This window comes from Leuresthes tenuis, unplaced genomic scaffold (genome assembly GCF_036924035.1).
Source record: "Leuresthes tenuis unplaced genomic scaffold, fLeuTen1.0.hap1 SCAF_1, whole genome shotgun sequence".
In the NCBI taxonomy this organism is placed as follows: Eukaryota; Metazoa; Chordata; class Actinopteri; order Atheriniformes; family Atherinopsidae; genus Leuresthes; species Leuresthes tenuis.
In genome coordinates this window covers 2,200,460-2,218,909 of record NW_027325355.1, presented here as the reverse complement: position 1 = coordinate 2,218,909, position 18,450 = coordinate 2,200,460, and the positions used below count along the sequence as shown (strand labels likewise).

The following is an 18,450-nucleotide window of genomic DNA, read 5'->3' as shown; positions in this document are numbered from 1 at the left end:
TAATTGAATCTATTTGATTTCTTCTTCCATATTAATTTGCAATGCATATATTTTTCCATGCTCTCCGTTTGGAATTTGGACACAGAAGCCAAAGGAGAAGGAAACAGGAAAAACAATCCCATGGTAACAATCAGCGACAAGGAGAACTACTCAAAAGCCTACATAATTAACCCGGTGCCCAACCATGGGCCAACCAATCATCCAATCAAGGAGCGGCAATTTCTGCCGGCCGGGATCTGAGCGCCAACTCCATGCGGTGCGCACAAGTTGGTACTGATTTAGGAAAAAGAGGATTGTACAATTTTACTCCTTGGTATGGATACTCTTTCAAAAAAGTCCAAAAAATAAAATATGTGGTTGACAAAACTGTGTGACTCAGTCCTTCAACACAAAAGGCAGGCAAAGGAAAATCAGCTGTCCTCTCTATCTAATCATAGGAGGATGGCCTGACTACGATCAGGGACCTGAGCAGCAAAGAATAGATAGACATGATAAATAGTTATATATATATATATATACATATATATATGTACATACTAGTCTCCAATACTACTATGATAAAAAGAGATCCAATGTACAGGTCTAAGTTGTACAGGAATGTGTTGTAGAAATTTGTTCTATATTTTTGTTGTAAATCCACAACAGGTTTCATCATCTGCTAATCCTGAAGGAGACACTAGTTGTAAAGGAATTTATTAATACATAAAAATGCTTATATTATAAGACTGAAACATTCTTGAACAGCAGATCACTGTAAAGACATACATATAATATTGTGATTATGTCAGTGGGTCAACAATTTTGTAAAGGCAACTTTACATAAAAAAATTTAAAATCTTGTAAAAATATAACAATGTAAACATAAAAACAGCAACCTCAAAACAAAACATAGCATGTTACCTGGATGGAAAACCATGCGTCTCTACAGCCTGAAGGAAGAAATCTTGGGCTGTTGATGCCTTGTTGTTATTGGTAGCATGTCGGTACATGATCTTTGTGAGCATTTGGAAAACATAAAAACCACAGAAACACATTAAACATTAACTACAATAATATAAGAATAATAAATGAATGAAATATTGTTCCATGTGTAATGTTAGACTTAAAGCTATACTTACCTTTCTGGCATGTAGCACGGCACTTATTAAAAATTTAAACTACTTGAACTGTCTCCTCATCTATGTGCTAACAACCAGAACCCACTGATGTGGACTCAGAAATAAAGTTTCCAATGTTTTCCAAACACAAATGAATACATTTCAGAAATGTACTGAGGCCAGATAGAAAAAGTGCACGTGCAGCCGCTTTAAACTGTCAAACAGGCAATGTAACGGCAGTTATATTTATGTTTCGCCACTAGATGCAGCTATGATTTTATGGCCATAGAGAATGTCCGTATAACACGTTTGTTTTAAGTGTTTTGATGTATATATTTAATATTTAGCAATGTTTAAAGGATATAGTTAATAACATTTGGTGTTAGGTAAAAGTTAAAAGTTAAAACTTGATAAGTTTAGTTTAAGGTGACGGTGATGTCACTTCCGGTTTAAAAAAGCGGTCCGGTAAACTGGTATCATTGATATGGATCCAATAAAGAAAGCAATCAACGAAGACCATAAGCGGTTTTAAGTTTACCGGTTTGTCCACTTGCAGGCCAAAGTGGTATGTAAGTTTGTGTTTGTAAATAATATATTTTCTTTTAGTTGAGGCATGTGTAATGTAATATTTGTACATCATTTGTGTTTTATCAGTTCTACGGTGTACTTGTGGTGAAAGCCGACGATGAAGACCACAGTAAAAATCAGTGAAAAGAACACAAGTCTCGTATCTGTGAACAAGCCAGCATATGTTTTTTTCCAAAGACCACGTCCAGCATTTGATTGAAATTGACCTCTCTGCCCCCTGTATTTCCACACTGCTGGTGTATCAGTGAGAACACTGAAACGCAGAATGCGACAGTGGGGCCTCTCAAAAAGGGAAGGCTACAGTAAAATGACAGATGATGAACTTGACAGCTTGGTCTCTGCCATCAAGCAAGACTCCCAGAATTTGGGTTGGTGCTTTTTACAGAAAGTTTTTATTTGAATTATATCATGCACTTGTCCATAGCATTATAAAAAGATTTGTGCCATAAAAGTAACATTTGAAATTGCCGGCCATATAGGCTCCACAACTAAGTCTAGCTGAGGGCCGGCTACTTTAATGACTGCTATTTTTATAGCCTAAAGGCTATCAATATTATTTTTTAAATTTTCTGTGCCTTAGTGGAGAGTCCTGGACATTATCATAGCAACGGTCATCATAGCATGTATACCTGAGAAAAAGTTAAATGCCTAAATTGTTTGTTTACATGATTATCAATCAATATATCTTAAATAAAAGTGGTTTTCACTTCTTTTCCTACAGGTCACAGAATGGTAAAAGGTCGTCTTAGGGCTTTAGGCCACAGAGTTCAGTGGACAGAGTGTGGGATTCGATGCACCGGGTTGATAGGGTAGGAATACTACAGAGAATGACAAGCCTCGGATGTGTTGTGAGAAGGACCTACAATGTCGCAGCTCCTCTGTCACTCGTACATATAGATACCAACCACAAGTTGATCAGGTAAGCTGACAGCAAAGGACATCACATGGACATTATATATTTATATATTGATTTAAAAAATGGTCTATGGCATACATTCTGCAGAGTTCTGGAATCTGGTGTAATGGACCACGATGTAGCTGCGTTAAACAATTGATACATTTTTATTGAACAGATATGGTGTGGTAATGTTTGGAATAGATGTCTCTTCAAGAAAGGTCAGTGTCCCCATGGAGATTATAGTGTGTGATATAATATTCAACTTAATTTATTTAAAGCTATACTTTTCTTTTGTAAGCTTAAAATGCTCCTAATAAGCTTATGGCGCACTAAAATGGAAAAGCAAGCCACCAGGTGTTGAAATTACACGCGAACTACAACGCAGGCCGTTGTAGATCACAAGTTGTTTATATTCGGACACGGCAAGCACAAGAATAGCCTTGATGGACGTGGTAACTGGACCGCTGATAACTTGACAACATTCTCCGCTCCGACATCCGGGGGAGATGGAACGCACCATCACTTTCTCACCTCACACGTCAGGGAGGAAGGGAGCGTCACAGGTCAGGCAGGGGGAAGAGGGTGAGACTTTGGAGGGAGGGGGAGTTTTTCATGTTTAAATTTTTAATAAGTGCCGTGCTACATGCCAGAAAGGTAAGTATAGCTTTAAGTCTAACATTACACATGGAACAATATTTCATTCATTTATTATTCTTATATTATTGTAGTTAATGTTTAATGTGTTTCTGTGGTTTTTATGTTTTCCAAATGCTCACAAAGATCATGTACCGACATGCTACCAATAACAACAAGTCATCAACAGCCCAAGATTTCTTCCTTCAGGCTGTAGAGACGCATGGTTTTCCATCCAGGTAACATGCTATGTTTTGTTTTGAGGTTGCTGTTTTTATGTTTACATTGTTATATTTTTACAAGATTTTAAATTTTTTTATGTAAAGTTGCCTTTACAAAATTGTTGACCCACTGACATAATCACAATATTATATGTATGTCTTTACAGTGATCTGCTGTTCAAGGATGTTTCAGTCTTATAATATAAGCATTTTTATGTATTAATAAATTCCTTTACAACTAGTGTCTCCTTCAGGATTAGCAGATGATGAAACCTGTTGTGGATTTACAACAAAAATATAGAACAAATTTCTACAACACATTCCTGTACAACTTAGACCTGTACATTGGATCTCTTTTTATCATAGTAGTATTGGAGACTAGTATGTACATATATATATGTATATATATATATAACTATTTATCATGTCTATCTATTCTTTGCTGCTCAGGTCCCTGATCGTAGTCAGGCCATCCTCCTATGATTAGATAGAGAGGACAGCTGATTTTCCTTTGCCTGCCTTTTGTGTTGAAGGACTGAGTCACACAGTTTTGTCAACCACATATTTTATTTTTTGGACTTTTTTGAAAGAGTATCCATACCAAGGAGTAAAATTGTACAATCCTCTTTTTCCTAAATCAGTACCAACTTGTGCGCACCGCATGGAGTTGGCGCTCAGATCCCGGCCGGCAGAAATTGCCGCTCCTTGATTGGATGATTGGTTGGCCCATGGTTGGGCACCGGGTTAATTATGTAGGCTTTTGAGTAGTTCTCCTTGTCGCTGATTGTTACCATGGGATTGTTTTTCCTGTTTCCTTCTCCTTTGGCTTCTGTGTCCAAATTCCAAACGGAGAGCATGGAAAAATATATGCATTGCAAATTAATATGGAAGAAGAAATCAAATAGATTCAATTAGTGACACCCGGAGGTGAGAAGGCAAATAGCACAGACCCTCTCAGCTGAATGTTTCACTTTTTCAACATTAAACAATTTAAGCCCTCTCTTTGGAATTGGTCAATCACACACTCTGGTGTGACTTGACAACTGACTAACCTCATCCACTCATTTTCTTTCCAGAACACAAACATGACAGCACACCTGTAGGTTCCACCGAGATTTGAACTCGGATCACTGGATTCAAAGTCCAGAGTGCTAACCTTTCGGCCAAAAAAGGGGCAAAAGGGACTGCCCGAAAGGGGGGAAAAGGAAAAAAAGAGGAAGGAGGGGGGGGGGGAGAGAAAAAGAAAAGGAGAAAAAACGTACACTTTATCCACTTTTCTCTATTCTCTTATCTTCTCAACATTGTTTACACACACCTCTGCACTTATTGCAAGGTTTATCATCTGTTTAATTTTCATGTTTCTTGTGGGATTCGAACCTGTATTGTGGCAACACCCCAACATACCACAGTGCTTTGGACTTTACTAAAGCCTACTGTAGGGGGGAGCACACAACATGTGTATAACTGTAAATGTAAATAAGCCTCCCATCATTTTTCCCCTCTTTTTTTGGTACACTCAATTATTTGAGAGACTAGCTATCTATCTGTATCACTATTTGTGCAACACAAGTGAATGAAACAAATTCCAAATTGAGCAAAGAAAGTATTTTTAAAAAATCTTTGGTTGAGACAAAGAGTGTTGGGTTTTGTTGATAAATGTAAAATAATTCTCCAAGTAATTCTGGCTTCACTTTTGACAATTGCATTAAATGGATGTCACTCACACTCACTGTCGTCCTGTTTTGCAAAGGGAAATTAAATAAAAATGTGAAGGCTGTTCTTGGTTCAAGTAAAATTATCAAACTTTATTAACATTGTAACAATAATCACACAGTAACAGACGAGCAATCATCTGCGAACAGACAGACAGACAGACAGACACTTAACGTAAACTTAACGCCGCAGTTAAAACGTCGCATGAAATGGAAGCTGTCCAAGCGCACTGCAGACCTCCATGGGTGGAAGAGTTTGACCACTGAAGACACACCTGTGAAAAACAAAGTCAGCCGCTGCCCAATTGCCAGTACCACTCCTCCCACAAGTGGAGTGGTAACAGTGTGTGTGTGTGTGGCACACAGTTTTTCAAACGTATATTTGATAAAGAATTTTATCATTTTTACCCACCTGACTGGCTGCAGCAGTCCCGGTCAACATAGATGACCTCAGGTTCAGCTTGGCCCGCATTCTTGTATCGAGTGACGATGCCATGGCACAACTCTTCCAACCCTGCACCTTCACCCGTTGTCAGAACAGAGTTCAGAACCTGGCCAAACTCGTTGCCGATGTTTATCATCCATGCAGCACTGTCCCCAATAGCGCCAGCCAGCTTCTTGGTGATCTGTAAAAGAAACACTACTTTCAAACTGTTTGTTGTAATTATACACGTGTGCATGTGTCAAACCGACATTCAAGCACTTGCACCTGTAATCATATTCCTGCACATTTTTCATTTTCCCTCTTTTTTCCCCTCCTCTTTTTTTTTTTGGGGGGGGGGGCAATAAATATAGCTTTCCCAGTGATAACTACTAATACAACCGATTCTCCGCAACAACCAAAAGATTCATCGCACACAAGGCCTTGAAATTGATTTTGGTCAAGAAAGAGGTTTCAGAATATGAAGATCAAATTCAGAGTCTGACAGTGACTTTTAGAAGAGGATGACATTAATCATCAGCTATCTCCTAAACGGGAATGAACCAGAGCTAGACAGCAGCAGGCCCCAGGACCAAGTAGTCAGCAGCCGAGCTGAGATTGAGATCTTACTTATGTTTTGTAAATGTTCAAAGTTCTAAAAAAGTTCAAATGAATAATACATGATAGTTATACCAAAAAACCTTGCTTCATTTGCACTTTTCTTGAATGTTTTCCATCCTTTTTATTTTTACTACTACTAGTACTTGGATGGTAGACTGTCTGGGAATACCAGGTGCTTTAAGCTTTTTCTCTTCTCTCTACCACCTTTTGTTGCAACGTCTGATCACCCTGTGACACATGAGGAAGGTGGTCATCTTCAGCTGCTGCTTTGTTGGCAGACACGAAGTGATCTGAGAGTCTCAGTTTCAGCTGCAGAGAATGATCACATCAGAGAAGATGATATGCCCGTTACACATCAGCCTTTCTCTGCAATTATCTAGTTGCATAGAGGAACCGTATGATTCCAGTACCTATATGATGCACATTTGTCAGTGACATTGTTGCTTACGGCCACACCACGTTGAACATGCCCGACCTCGTCTGATCTCGGAAGCCAAGCACGGTTGGGCCTGGTTAGTACTTGGATGGAAGACCTCTTGGGAATACCAGGTGCTGTAAGCTTTTTCTCTTCTTTCGACCACCTGCATGTCTTTTGTTGCAACGTCTGATCACCCTGTGACACATGAGGAAGTTGGTCATCTTCAGCAGCTGCTGCTGCTTTGTTGGCAGACACGAAGTGATCTGAGAGTCTCAGTTTCAGCTGCAGAGAATGATCACATGAGGGAAGAAGATTTGCCCACTACAAGTCAGCCTTTCTCGGCAATTATCTGGTTACATAGAGGAACCGTATGATTCCATTACCTATATAATGCACATTTGTCAAAGACATTGTCGCTTACGGCCACACCACCCTGAATATGCCCGACCTCGTCTGATCTCGGAAGCCAAGCAGTGTTGGGCCTGGTTAGTACTTTGTTGGTATACAGCTTGGGAATACCAGGTGCTGTAAGCTTTTTCTCTCCTCTCAACCACCTGCATGTCTTTTGTTGCAACGTCTGATCACCCTGTGACACATGAGGAAGTTGGTCATCTTCAGCTGCTGCTGCTTTGTTGGCAGACACGAAGTGATCTGAGAGTCTCATTTTCAGCTAGAGAGAATTATCACGTCAGGGAACAAGATGTGCCCACTACATATCAGCCTTTCTCGGCAATTATCTGGTTACATAGAGGAACCATATGATTCCATTGCCTATATAATGCACATTTGTCACAGAGACTGTTGCTTACGGCCAAACCACCCTGAATATGTCTGATCTCGGAAGCCAAGGAGGGTTGGGCCTGGTTAGTACTTGGATGGGAGACTGCTTGGGAATACCAGGTGCTGTAAGCTTCTTCTCTTCTCTCTACCACCTCCATGTCTTTTGTTGCAACGTCTGATCATCCTGTGACACATGAGGAAGTTGGTCATCTTCAGCTGCTGCTGCTTTGTTGGCAGACATGAAGTGATCTGAGAGTCTCAGTTTCAGTTGCAGAGAATGATCACATCAGAGAAGATGATTTACCCGCTACACATCAGCCTTTCTCGGCAATTATCTGGTTGCATAGAGGAACCGTATGATTCCAGGACCTATATAATGCACATTTGTCAGAGACATTGCTGCTTACGGCCACACCACCCGGAACATGCCCGACCTCGTCTGATCTCGGAAGCCAAGCAGGGTTGGGCCTGGTTAGTACTTGGATGGGAGACCACTTGGTAATACCAGGTGCTGTAAGCTTCTTCTCTACTCTCTACCACCTTCATGTCTTTTGTGGCAACGTCTGATCCTCCTGTGACACATGAGGAAGTTGGTCATCTTCAGCTGCTGCTGCTTCTTTGTTGGCAGACACGAAGTGATCTGAGAGTCTCAATTTCAGCTGCAGAGAATAATCACATCAGGGAAGAACATGTGCCCACTACAAGTCAGCCTTTCTAGGCAATTATCTGGTTACATAGAGGAAGTGTATGATTCCATTGCCTATATAATGCACATTTGTCACGGAGATTGTTACTTACGGCCAAACCACCCTGAATATGTCTGACCTTGTCTGATCTCGGAAGCCAAGGAGGGCTGGGCCTGGTTAGTACTTTGATGGGACACCGCTTGGGAATACCAGGTGCTGTAAGCTTTTTCTCTTCTCTCTACCACCTGCATGTCTTTGGTTGCAATGTCTGATCGCCCTGTGACACATGAGGAAGTTGGTCATCTTCAGCTGCTGCTGCTTTGTTAGCAGACACGAAGTGATCTGAGAGTCTCAGTTTCAGCTGCAGAGAATAATCACATCAAGGAAGAAGATGTGCCCACAACAAGTTAGCCTTTCCCTGCAATTATCTGGTTACATAGAGGAACTGTATTATTCCAGTACCTATATAATGCACATTTTTCACAGACATTGTTACTTACGGCCACACCACCGTAAATATGCCCGACCTCGACTAATCTCGGAACCCAAGCAGGGTTGGGCCTGGTTAGTACTTGAATGGGAGACCCCTTGGGAATGCCAGGTGCTGTAAGCTTTTTCTCTTCTCTCTACCACCTGCATGTATTTTGTTGCAAGGTCTGATCGCCCTGTGACACATGAGGAAGTTGGTCATCTTCAGCTGCTGCTGCTTTGTTGGCAGACACGAAGTGATCTGAGAGTCTCATTTTCAGCTGGAGAGAATAATCACGTCAGGGAAGAAGATGTGCCCACTATTTATCAGCCTTTCTCTGCAATTATCTGGTTATATAGAGGAACCGTATGATTCCAGTACCTATACAATTTACATTTGTCACAGACATTGTTGCTTACGGCCACACCACCCTGAATATGCCTAACCTCGTCTGATCTCGGAAGCCAAGCAGGGTTGTGCCTGGTTAGTACTTGGATGGGAGACCGCTTGGGAATACCAGGTGCTGTAAGCTTTTTCTCTTCTCTCTACCACCTCCATGTCTTTTGTTGCAACGTCTGATCACCCTGTGACACGCGAAGAAGTTGGTCATCTTCAGCTGCTGCTGCTTTGTTGGCAGACACAAAGTGATCTCAGAGTTTCAGTTTCAGCTGCAGAGAATAATCACATCAGGGAAGAAGATGTGCCCACTACAAGTCAGCCTTTCTCGGCAATTATCTGGTTACATAGAGGAAGTGTATGATTCCAGTACCTATATAATACACATTTGTAACAGATATCGTTGCTTACCGCCACACCACCCTGAATAAGCTCAACCTCGTCTGATCTCGGAAGCCAAGCAGGGTTGGGCCTGGTTAGTTCTTGAATGGGAGACCGCTTGCGAATACCAGGTGCTGTAAGCTTTTTCTCTTCTCTCTACCACCTGCATGTCTTTTGTTGCAACGTCTGATCACCCTGTGACACATGAGGAAGGTGGTCATCTTCAGCTGCTGCTGCTTTGTTGGCTGACACGAAGTGATCTGAGAGTCTCAGTTTCAGCTCGAGAGAATAATCACGTCAGGGAAGAAGATGTGCCCACTACTTATCAGCTTTTCTCGGCAATAATCTGGTTACATAGAGGAACTGTATGATTCCAGTACCTATATAATGCACATTTGTCACAGACATTGTTGCTTACGGCCTCACCACCCTGAATATGCCCGACCTCGTCTGATCTCGGAAGCCAAGCAGGGTTGTGCCTGGTTAGTACTTGGATGAGAGACCGCTTGGGAATACCAGGTGCTGTAAGCTTTTTCTCTTCTCTCAACCACCTGCATGTCTTTTGTTGCAACGTCTGACCACCCTGTGACACATGAGGAAGTTGGTCATCTTCAGCTGCTGCTGCTTTGTTGGCAGACATGAAGTGATCTGAGAGTCTCAGTTTCAGTTGCAGAGAATGATCACATCAGAGAAGATGATTTACCCGCTACACATCAAACTTTCTCGGCAATTATCTGGTTGCATAGAGGAACCGTATGATTCCAGTACCTATATAATGCACATTTGTCAGAGACATTGCTGCTTACGGCCACACCACCCGGAAAATGCCCGACCTCATCTGATCTCGGAAGCCAAGCAGGGTTGGGCCTGGTTAGTACTTGGATGGGAGACCACTTGGGAATACCAGGTGCTGTAAGCTTCTTCTCTACTCTCTACCACCTTCATGTCTTTTGTGGATACGTCTGATCCTCCTGTGACACATGAGGAAGTTGGTCATCTTCAGCTGCTGCTGCTTCTTTGTTGGCAGACACGAAGTGATCTGAGAGTCTCAGTTTCAGCTGCAGAGAATAATCACATCAGGGAAGAAGATGTGCCCACTACAAGTCAGCCTTTCTCGGCAATTATCTGGTTACATAGAGGAAGTGTATGATTCCATTGCCTATATAATGCACATTTGTCACGGAGATTGTTACTTACGGCCAAACCACCCTGAATATGTCTGACCTTGTCTGATCTCGGAAGCCAAGGAGGGCTGGGCCTGGTTAGTACTTTGATGGGACACCGCTTGGGAATACCAGGTGCTGTAAGCTTTTTCTCTTCTCTCTACCACCTCCATGTCTTTTGTTGCAACGTCTGATCACCCTGTGACACGTGAAGAAGTTGGTCATCTTCAGCTGCTGCTGCTTTGTTGGCAGATACAAAGTGATCTCAGAGTTTCAGCTGCAGAGAATAATCACATCAGGGAAGAAGATGTGCCCACTACAAGTCAGCCTTTCTTGGCAATTATCTGGTTACATAGAGGAAGTGTATGATTCCATTGCCTATATAATGCACATTTGTCACGGAGATTGTTACTTACGGCCAAACCACCCTGAATATGTCTGACCTTGTCTGATCTCGGAAGCCAAGGAGGGCTGGGCCTGGTTAGTACTTTAATGGGACACCACTTGGGAATACCAGGTGCTGTAAGCTTTTTCTCTTCTCTCTACCACCTACATGTCTTTTGTTGCAATGTCTGATCGCCCTGTGACACGTGAGGAAGTTGGTCATCTTCAGCTGCTGCTGCTTTGTTGGCAGACACAAAGTGATCTCAGAGTTTCAGCTGCAGAGAATAATCACATCAGGGAAGAAGATGTGCCCACTACAAGTCAGCCTTTCTCGGCAATTATCTGGTTACATAGAGGAAGTGTATGATTCCAGTACCTATATAATACACATTTGTAACAGATATCGTTGCTTACCGCCACACCACCCTGAATAAGCTCAACCTCGTCTGATCTCGGAAGCCAAGCAGGGTTGGGCCTGGTTAGTTCTTGAATGGGAGACCGCTTGCGAATACCAGGTGCTGTAAGCTTTTTCTCTTCTCTCTACCACCTACATGTCTTTTGTTGCAACGTCTGACCACCCTGTGACACATGAGGAAGTTGGTCATCTTCAGCTGCTGCTGCTTTGTTGGCAGACACGAAGTGATCTGAGAGTCTCAGTTTCAGCTGGAGAGAATAATCACATCAGGGAAGAAGATGTGCCCACTACAAGTTAGCCTTTCTCGACAATTATCTGGTTACATAGAGGAACTGTATTATTCCAGTACCTATATAATGCACATTTGTCACAGACATTGTTGCTTACGGCCACACCACCCTGAACATGCCCGACCTCGTCTCATCTTGGAAGCCAAGCAGGGTTGGGCCTTGTTAGTACTTGAATGGGAGACTGCTTGGGAATACCAGGTGCTGTAAGCTTTTTCTCTTCTCTCTACCACCTGCATGTCTTTTGTTGCAACGTCTGACCACCCTGTGACACATGAGGAAGTTGGTCATCTTCAGCTGCTGCTGCTTTGTTGGCAGACACGAAGTGATCTGAGAGTCTCAGTTTCAGCTGAAGAGAATGATCACATCAGAGAAGATGATATGCCCGCTACACATCAGCCTTTCTTGGCAATTATCTGGTTATATAGAGGAACCGTATGATTCCAGTACCTATATTATAAACATTTTTCAGAGAGATTGTTACTTACGGCCATACCACCCTGAATAAGCCCGACCTCATCTGATCTCGGAAGCCAAGCAGGGTTTGGCCTGGTTAGTACTTGAATGGGAGACCGCTTGGGAATACCAGGTGCTGTAGGCTTTTTCTCTTCTCTTTACCACCTGCATGTCTTTTGTTGCAATGTCTGATCGCCCTGTGACACATGAGGAAGTTGGTCATCTTCAGCTGCTGCTGCTTTGTTGGCAGACACAAAGTGATCTGAGAGTCTCAGTTTCAGTACCAGAGAATAATCACATCAGGGAAGAAGATGAACCCACTACAAGTCAGCCTTTTTCGGCAATTATCTGGTTGCATAGAGGAACCGTATGATTCCAGTACCTATATAATGCACATTTGTCACAGACATTGTTACTTACGGCCACACCACCCTGAATATGCCCGACCTCGTCTAATCTCGGAACCCAAGCAGGGTTGGGCCTGGTTAGTACTTGAATGTTAGACCGCTTGGGAATACCAGGTGCTGTAAGCTTTTTCTCTTCTCTCTACCACCTGCATGTCTTTTTCTGCAATGTCTGATCGCCCTGTGACACATGAGGAAGTTGGTCATCTTCAGCTGCTGCTTTGTTGGCAGACATGAAGTGATCTGAGAGTCTCAGTTTCAGCTGAAGAGAATGATCACGTCAGGGAAGAAGATGTGCTCACTACAAGTCAGCCTTTCTTGGCAATTATCTGGTTATATAGAGGAACCGTATGATTCCTGTACCTATACAATTTATATTTGTCACAGACATGGTTGTTTACGGCCACACCACCCTGAATATGCCCGACCTCGTCTGATCTTGGAAGCCAATTAGGGTTGGGCCTGTTTAGTACTTGGATGGGAGACCCCTTGGGATTATCAGGTGCTGTAAGCTTTTTCTCTTCTCTCAACCACCTGCATGTCTTTTGTTGCAACGTATGATCACCCTGTGACACATGAGGAAGTTGGTCATCTTCATTTTCTGCTGCTTTTTTGCAGACACGAAGTGATCTGAGAGTCTCATTTTCAGCTGGAGAAAATTATCACGTCAGGGAACAAGATGTGCCCACTACATATCAGCCTTTCTTGGCAATTATCTGGTTGCATAGAGGAACCGTATGATTCCAGTACCTATATAATGCACATTTGTCACAGATAATGTTACTTACGGCCACACCACCCTGAATATGCCCGACCTCGTCTGATCTAAGAACCCAAGCAGGGTTGGACCTGGTTAGTACTTGAATGGGAGACCGCTTGCGAATACCAGGTGCTGTAAGCTTTTTCTCTTCTCTCTACCACCTACATGTCTTTTGTTGCAACGTCTGATCACCCTGTGACACATGAAGAAGTTGGTCATCTTCAGCTGCTGCTGCTTTGTTGGCAGACACGAAGTGATATGAGAGTCTCAGTTTCAGCTGGAGAGAATAATCACGTCAGGGAAGATGTTTCCACTACTTATCAGCCTTTCTCGGCAATTATCTTGTTACATAGAGGAACCATATGATTCCATTGCCTATATAATGCACATTTGTCACAGAGATTGTTGCTTACGGCCCAACCACCCTGAATATGTCTGACCTCGTCTGCTCTCAGAAGCCAAGGAGGGTTGGCCCTGGTTAGTACTTGGATGAGAGACCGCTTGGGAATACCAGGTGCTGTAAGCTTTTTCTCTTCTCTCTACCACCTGCATGTCTTTTGTTGCAACGTCTGATCACCCTGTGACACATGAGGAAGTTGGTCATCTTCAGCAGCTGCTGCTTTGTTGGCAGACACGAAGTGATCTGAGAGTCTCAGTTTCAGCTGTAGAGAATAATCACATCGGGGAAGAAGATGTGCCCACTACAAGTTAGCCTTTCTTGGCAATTATCTGGTTGCATAGAGGAACCGTATGATTCCAGTACCTATATAATGCACATTTGTCACAGACATTGTTACTTACGGCCACACCACCCTGAATATGCCCAACCTCGTGTGATCTCGGAAGCCAAACAGGGTTGAGCCTGCTTAGTACTTGGATGGGAGACTGCTTGGGAATACCAGGTGCTGTAAGCTTCTTCTCTTCTCTCTACCACCTGCATGTCTTTTGTTGCAACGTCTGATCACCCTGTGACACATGAGGAAGTTGGTCATCTTCAGCAGCTGCTGCTTCTTTGTTGGCAGACACGAAGTGATCTGAGAGTCTCAGTTTCAGCTGCAGAGAATAATCACATCAGGGAAGAAGATGTGCCCACTACAAGTCAGCCTTTCTCTGCAATTCTCTGGTTACATAGAAGAAGTGTATGATTCCAGTACCTATATAATGCACATTTGTCACAGTTATTGTTGCTTACGGCCGCACCACCCTGAATATGCCCGACCTCGTCTGATCTTGGAAGAAAAGCAGGGTTGGGCCTGGTTAGTACTTGAATGGGAGACCACTTCGGAATACCAGGTGCTGTAAGCTTTTTCTCTTCTCTCTACCACCTGCATAACTTTTGTTGCAACGTCTGATCACCCTGTGACACATGAGGAAGGTGGTCATCTTCAGCTTCTGCTGCTTTGTTGGCAGACACGAAGTGATCTGAGAGTCTCAGTTTCAGTTGCAGAGAATGATCACATCAGAGAAGATGATTTGCCCGCTACACATCAGCCTTTCTCGGCAATTATCTGGTTGCATAGAGGAACCGTATGATTCAAGTACCTATATAATGCACATTTGTCAGAGATATTGTTGCTTACGGCCACACCACCCTGAATAAGCCCGACCTCGTCTGATCTCGGACGCCAAGCAGGGTTGTACCTGGTTAGTACTTGGATGGGAGACAGCTTGGGAATACCAGGTGCTGTAAGCTTTTTCTCTTCTCTCTACCACCTGCATGTCTTTTGTTGCAACGTCTGATCACCCTGTGACACGTGAAGAAGTTGGTCATCTTCAGCTGCTGCTGCTTTGTTGGAAGACACGAAGTGAACTGAGAATCTCAGTTTCAGCTGAAGAGAATAATCTCGTCAGGGAAGAAGATGTGCCCACTACACATCAGCCTTTCTCATCAATTATCTGGTTACATAGAGGAACCGTATGATTCCTGTACTTATATAATGCACATTTGTCACAGACATTGTTACTTACGGCCACACCACCCTGAATTTGCCTGACCTCGTCTGATCTCGGAAGCCAAGCATTGTTGGGCCTGGTTAGTACTTGGGTGGGAGACCGCTTGGGAATACCAGGTGCTGTAAGCGTTTTCTCTTCTCTCTACCACCTGCATGTGTTTTGTTGCAACGTCTGATCACCCTGTGACACATGAGGAAGTTGGTCATCTTCAGCTGCTGCTGCTTTGTTGGCAGACACGAAGTGATCTGAGAGTCTCAGTTTCAGCTGAAGAGAATGATCACATCAGAGAAGATGATATGCCCACTACACATCAGCCTTTCTCGGCAATTATCTGGTTTCATAGAGGAAGTGTATGATTCCAGTACCTATATAATTCACATTTGTAACAAACATTGTTGCTTATGGCCACACCACCCTGAATAAGCCCCACCTTGTCTTATCCTGGAAGCCAAGCAGGGTTGGGCCTGGTTCGTACTTCAATGGGAGACTGCTTGGGAATACCAGGTGCTGTAAGCTTTTTCTCTTCTCTCTACCACCTGCATGTCTTTTGTTGCAACATCTGATCACCCTGTGACACATGAGGAAGTTTGTCATCTTCAGCTTCTGCTGCTTTGTTGGCAGACACGAAGTGATCTGAGAGTCTCATTTTCAACTGAAGAGAATAATAACGTCAGGGAAGAAGATGTGCCCCCTACACATCAGCCTTTCTCGGCAATTATCTGGTTACATAGAGGAACTGTATGATTCCAGTACCTATATAATGCACATTTGTCACAGACATTGTTGCTTACGGCCACACCACCCTCAATATGCCTGACCTCGTCTGATCTCGGAAGCCAAGCACGGTTGGCCTGGTTAGTACTTGGGTGGGAGACTGCTTGGGAATACCAGGTGCTGTAAGCTTTATCTCTTCTCTGGACCACCTGAATGTCTTTTGTTGCAACGTCTGATCACCCTGTGACACATGAGGAAGTTGGTCATCTTCAGCTTCTGCTGCTTTGTTTGCAGACACGAAGTGATCTGAGAGTCTCAGTTTCAGCTGCAGAGAATAATCACGTCAGGGAAGAAGATGTGCCCACTACACATAAGCCTTTCTCGGCAATTATCTGGTTACATAGAGGAACCGTATGATTCCAGTACCTATATAATGCACATTTGTCACAGACATTGTCGCTTACGGCAACACCACCCTGAACATGCCTGACCTCGTCTGATCTCGGAAGCCAAGCACGGTTGGCCTGGTTAGTACTTGGGTGGGAGACCACTTGGGAATACCAGGTGCTGTAAGCTTTATCTCTTCTCTGGACCACCTGAATGTCTTTTGTTGCAACGTCTGATCACCCTGTGACACATGAGGAAGTTGGTCATCTTCAGCTTCTGCTGCTTTGTTGGCAGACACGAAGTGATCTGAGAGTCTCAGTTTCAGCTGCAGAGAATAATCACGTCAGGGAAGAAGATGTGCCCACTACACATAAGCCTTTCTCTGCAATTATCTGGTTACATAGAGGAACCGTATGATTCCAGTACCTATATAATGCACATTTGTCACAGAGATTGTCGCTTACGGCCACACCACCCTGAATATAATATGCCCGACCTCGTCCGATCTCGGAAGCCAAGCGGGGTTGTGCCTGGTTAGTACTTGGGTGGGAGACTGCTTGGGAATACCAGGTGCTGTAAGCTTTTTCTCTTCTCTCTACCACCTGCATGTCTTTTGTTGCAACGTCTGATCACCCTGTGACACATGAGGAAGTTGGTCATCTTCAGCTGCTGCTGCTTTGTTGGCAGACACAAAGTGATCTGAGAGTCTCAGTTTCAGCTGGAGAGAATAATCACATCAGGGAAGAAGATATGCCCACTACACATCAGCCTTTCTCGGCAATTATCTGGTTACATAGAGGAACTGTATGATTCCAGTACCAATATAATGCACATTTGTCACAGACTTTGTTGCTTACGGCCACACCACCCTCAACATATCCGACCTTGTCCGATCTCGGAAGCCAAGCACGGTTGGGCCTGGTTAGTACTTACATGGGAGACTGCTTTGGAATACCAGGTGCTGTAAGCTTTTTCTCTTCTCTCTACCACCTGCATGTCTTTTGTTGCAACGTCTGATCACCCTGTGACACATGAGGAAGTTGGTCATCTTCAGCTGCTGCTGCTTTGTTGGCAGACACAAAGTGATCTGAGAGTCTCAGTTTCAGCTGCAGAGAATAATCACATCAGGGAAGAAGATGTGCCCACTACAAGTCAGCCTTTCTCGGCAATTATCTGGTTACATAGAGGAAGTGTATGATTCCAGTACTTATATAAGGCACATTTGTCACATATATTGTTGCTTACAGCCACACCACCCTGAATAAGCACGATCTCGGAAGCCAAGCAGGTTTGGGCCTGGTTAGTACTTGGAAGGTAGACTGCCTGGGAATACCAGGTGCTTTAAGCTTTTTCTCTTCTCTCTACCACCTGCATGTCTTTTGTTGCAACGTCTGATCACCCTGTGACACATGAGGAAGTTGGTCATCTTCAGCTGCTGCTGCTTTGTTGGCAGACACGAAGTGATCTGAGAGTCTCAGTTTCAGCTGCAGAGAATAATCACGTCAGGGAAGAAGATGTGCCCACTACAAGTCAGCTTTTCTCTGCAATTATCTGGTTACATAGAGGAACCGTATGATTCCAGTACCTATATAATGCACATTTGTCACAGACATTGTTGCTTACGGCCACACCACCCTGAACATGCCCGACCTCGTCTTATCTCGGAAGCCAAGGAGGGTTGGGCCTGGTTAGTACTTAAATGGGAGACCGCTTGGGAATACCAGGAGCTGTAAGCTTTTTGTCTTCTCTCGACCACCTGCATGTCTTTTGTTGCAACGTCTGATCCCCCTGTGACACATGAGGAAGTTGGTCATCTTCAGCTGCTGCTGCTTTGTTGGCAGACACGAAGTGATCTGAGAGTCTCAGTTTCAGCTGCAGAGAATAATCACATCAGGGAAGAAGATGTGCCCATAACAAGTCAGCCTTTCTCTGCAATTATCTGGTTACATAGAGGAATTGTATGATTCCAGTACCTATATAATGCACATTTGTCACAGAAATTGTTCCTTACGGCCATACCACCCTGAATAAGCCCGACCTCGTCTGATCTCGGAAGCCAAGGAGGGTTGGGCCTGGTTAGTACTTTAATGGGAGACTGCTTGGGAATACCAGGTGCTGTAAGCATTTTCTCTTCTCTCTACAACCTGCATGTCTTTTGTTGCAACGTCTGATCACCCTGTGACACATGAGAAAGTTGGCCATCTTC

At 43.6% G+C, this 18,450-nt stretch overlaps 1 non-coding gene and 28 pseudogenes across 1 annotated transcript; all 29 read left to right on the top strand.

The window, feature by feature from the left end:
* The first annotated feature begins 6,633 nt into the window (after positions 1–6,633).
* LOC140299601 (5S ribosomal RNA) lies at positions 6,634–6,752 on the top strand (annotated as a pseudogene).
* Positions 6,753–7,024: 272 nt separating this feature from the next.
* LOC140288695 (5S ribosomal RNA) lies at positions 7,025–7,143 on the top strand (annotated as a pseudogene).
* Positions 7,144–7,412: 269 nt separating this feature from the next.
* LOC140295822 (5S ribosomal RNA) lies at positions 7,413–7,521 on the top strand (annotated as a pseudogene).
* A 269-nt stretch (positions 7,522–7,790) lies between these two features.
* On the top strand, positions 7,791–7,909 carry LOC140299271 (5S ribosomal RNA; annotated as a pseudogene).
* A 272-nt stretch (positions 7,910–8,181) lies between these two features.
* Positions 8,182–8,300, top strand: LOC140293049 (5S ribosomal RNA; annotated as a pseudogene).
* A 269-nt stretch (positions 8,301–8,569) lies between these two features.
* LOC140295942 (5S ribosomal RNA) lies at positions 8,570–8,688 on the top strand (annotated as a pseudogene).
* Positions 8,689–8,957: 269 nt separating this feature from the next.
* LOC140308830 (5S ribosomal RNA) lies at positions 8,958–9,076 on the top strand (annotated as a pseudogene).
* Positions 9,077–9,345: 269 nt separating this feature from the next.
* Positions 9,346–9,464, top strand: LOC140293908 (5S ribosomal RNA; annotated as a pseudogene).
* A 269-nt stretch (positions 9,465–9,733) lies between these two features.
* Positions 9,734–9,852, top strand: LOC140310276 (5S ribosomal RNA; annotated as a pseudogene).
* Positions 9,853–10,121: 269 nt separating this feature from the next.
* On the top strand, positions 10,122–10,240 carry LOC140300149 (5S ribosomal RNA). The gene has a single exon (XR_011914802.1). It is a non-coding gene; the product is annotated as a 5S ribosomal RNA (ribosomal RNA).
* A 272-nt stretch (positions 10,241–10,512) lies between these two features.
* LOC140293048 (5S ribosomal RNA) lies at positions 10,513–10,631 on the top strand (annotated as a pseudogene).
* Positions 10,632–10,894: 263 nt separating this feature from the next.
* On the top strand, positions 10,895–11,013 carry LOC140294265 (5S ribosomal RNA; annotated as a pseudogene).
* A 263-nt stretch (positions 11,014–11,276) lies between these two features.
* LOC140293907 (5S ribosomal RNA) lies at positions 11,277–11,395 on the top strand (annotated as a pseudogene).
* A 269-nt stretch (positions 11,396–11,664) lies between these two features.
* On the top strand, positions 11,665–11,783 carry LOC140292900 (5S ribosomal RNA; annotated as a pseudogene).
* Positions 11,784–12,052: 269 nt separating this feature from the next.
* Positions 12,053–12,171, top strand: LOC140299691 (5S ribosomal RNA; annotated as a pseudogene).
* Positions 12,172–12,440: 269 nt separating this feature from the next.
* Positions 12,441–12,559, top strand: LOC140292725 (5S ribosomal RNA; annotated as a pseudogene).
* Positions 12,560–12,825: 266 nt separating this feature from the next.
* Positions 12,826–12,944, top strand: LOC140289064 (5S ribosomal RNA; annotated as a pseudogene).
* Positions 12,945–13,212: 268 nt separating this feature from the next.
* Positions 13,213–13,331, top strand: LOC140294155 (5S ribosomal RNA; annotated as a pseudogene).
* A 266-nt stretch (positions 13,332–13,597) lies between these two features.
* LOC140294302 (5S ribosomal RNA) lies at positions 13,598–13,716 on the top strand (annotated as a pseudogene).
* Positions 13,717–13,985: 269 nt separating this feature from the next.
* Positions 13,986–14,104, top strand: LOC140294526 (5S ribosomal RNA; annotated as a pseudogene).
* Positions 14,105–14,376: 272 nt separating this feature from the next.
* Positions 14,377–14,495, top strand: LOC140299475 (5S ribosomal RNA; annotated as a pseudogene).
* Positions 14,496–14,764: 269 nt separating this feature from the next.
* On the top strand, positions 14,765–14,883 carry LOC140290420 (5S ribosomal RNA; annotated as a pseudogene).
* A 269-nt stretch (positions 14,884–15,152) lies between these two features.
* On the top strand, positions 15,153–15,271 carry LOC140284382 (5S ribosomal RNA; annotated as a pseudogene).
* A 657-nt stretch (positions 15,272–15,928) lies between these two features.
* On the top strand, positions 15,929–16,046 carry LOC140293399 (5S ribosomal RNA; annotated as a pseudogene).
* Positions 16,047–16,315: 269 nt separating this feature from the next.
* LOC140287016 (5S ribosomal RNA) lies at positions 16,316–16,433 on the top strand (annotated as a pseudogene).
* Positions 16,434–16,702: 269 nt separating this feature from the next.
* Positions 16,703–16,826, top strand: LOC140270808 (5S ribosomal RNA; annotated as a pseudogene).
* A 269-nt stretch (positions 16,827–17,095) lies between these two features.
* LOC140293528 (5S ribosomal RNA) lies at positions 17,096–17,214 on the top strand (annotated as a pseudogene).
* Positions 17,215–17,861: 647 nt separating this feature from the next.
* On the top strand, positions 17,862–17,980 carry LOC140288898 (5S ribosomal RNA; annotated as a pseudogene).
* A 269-nt stretch (positions 17,981–18,249) lies between these two features.
* LOC140318267 (5S ribosomal RNA) lies at positions 18,250–18,368 on the top strand (annotated as a pseudogene).
* Positions 18,369–18,450: the final 82 nt, after the last annotated feature.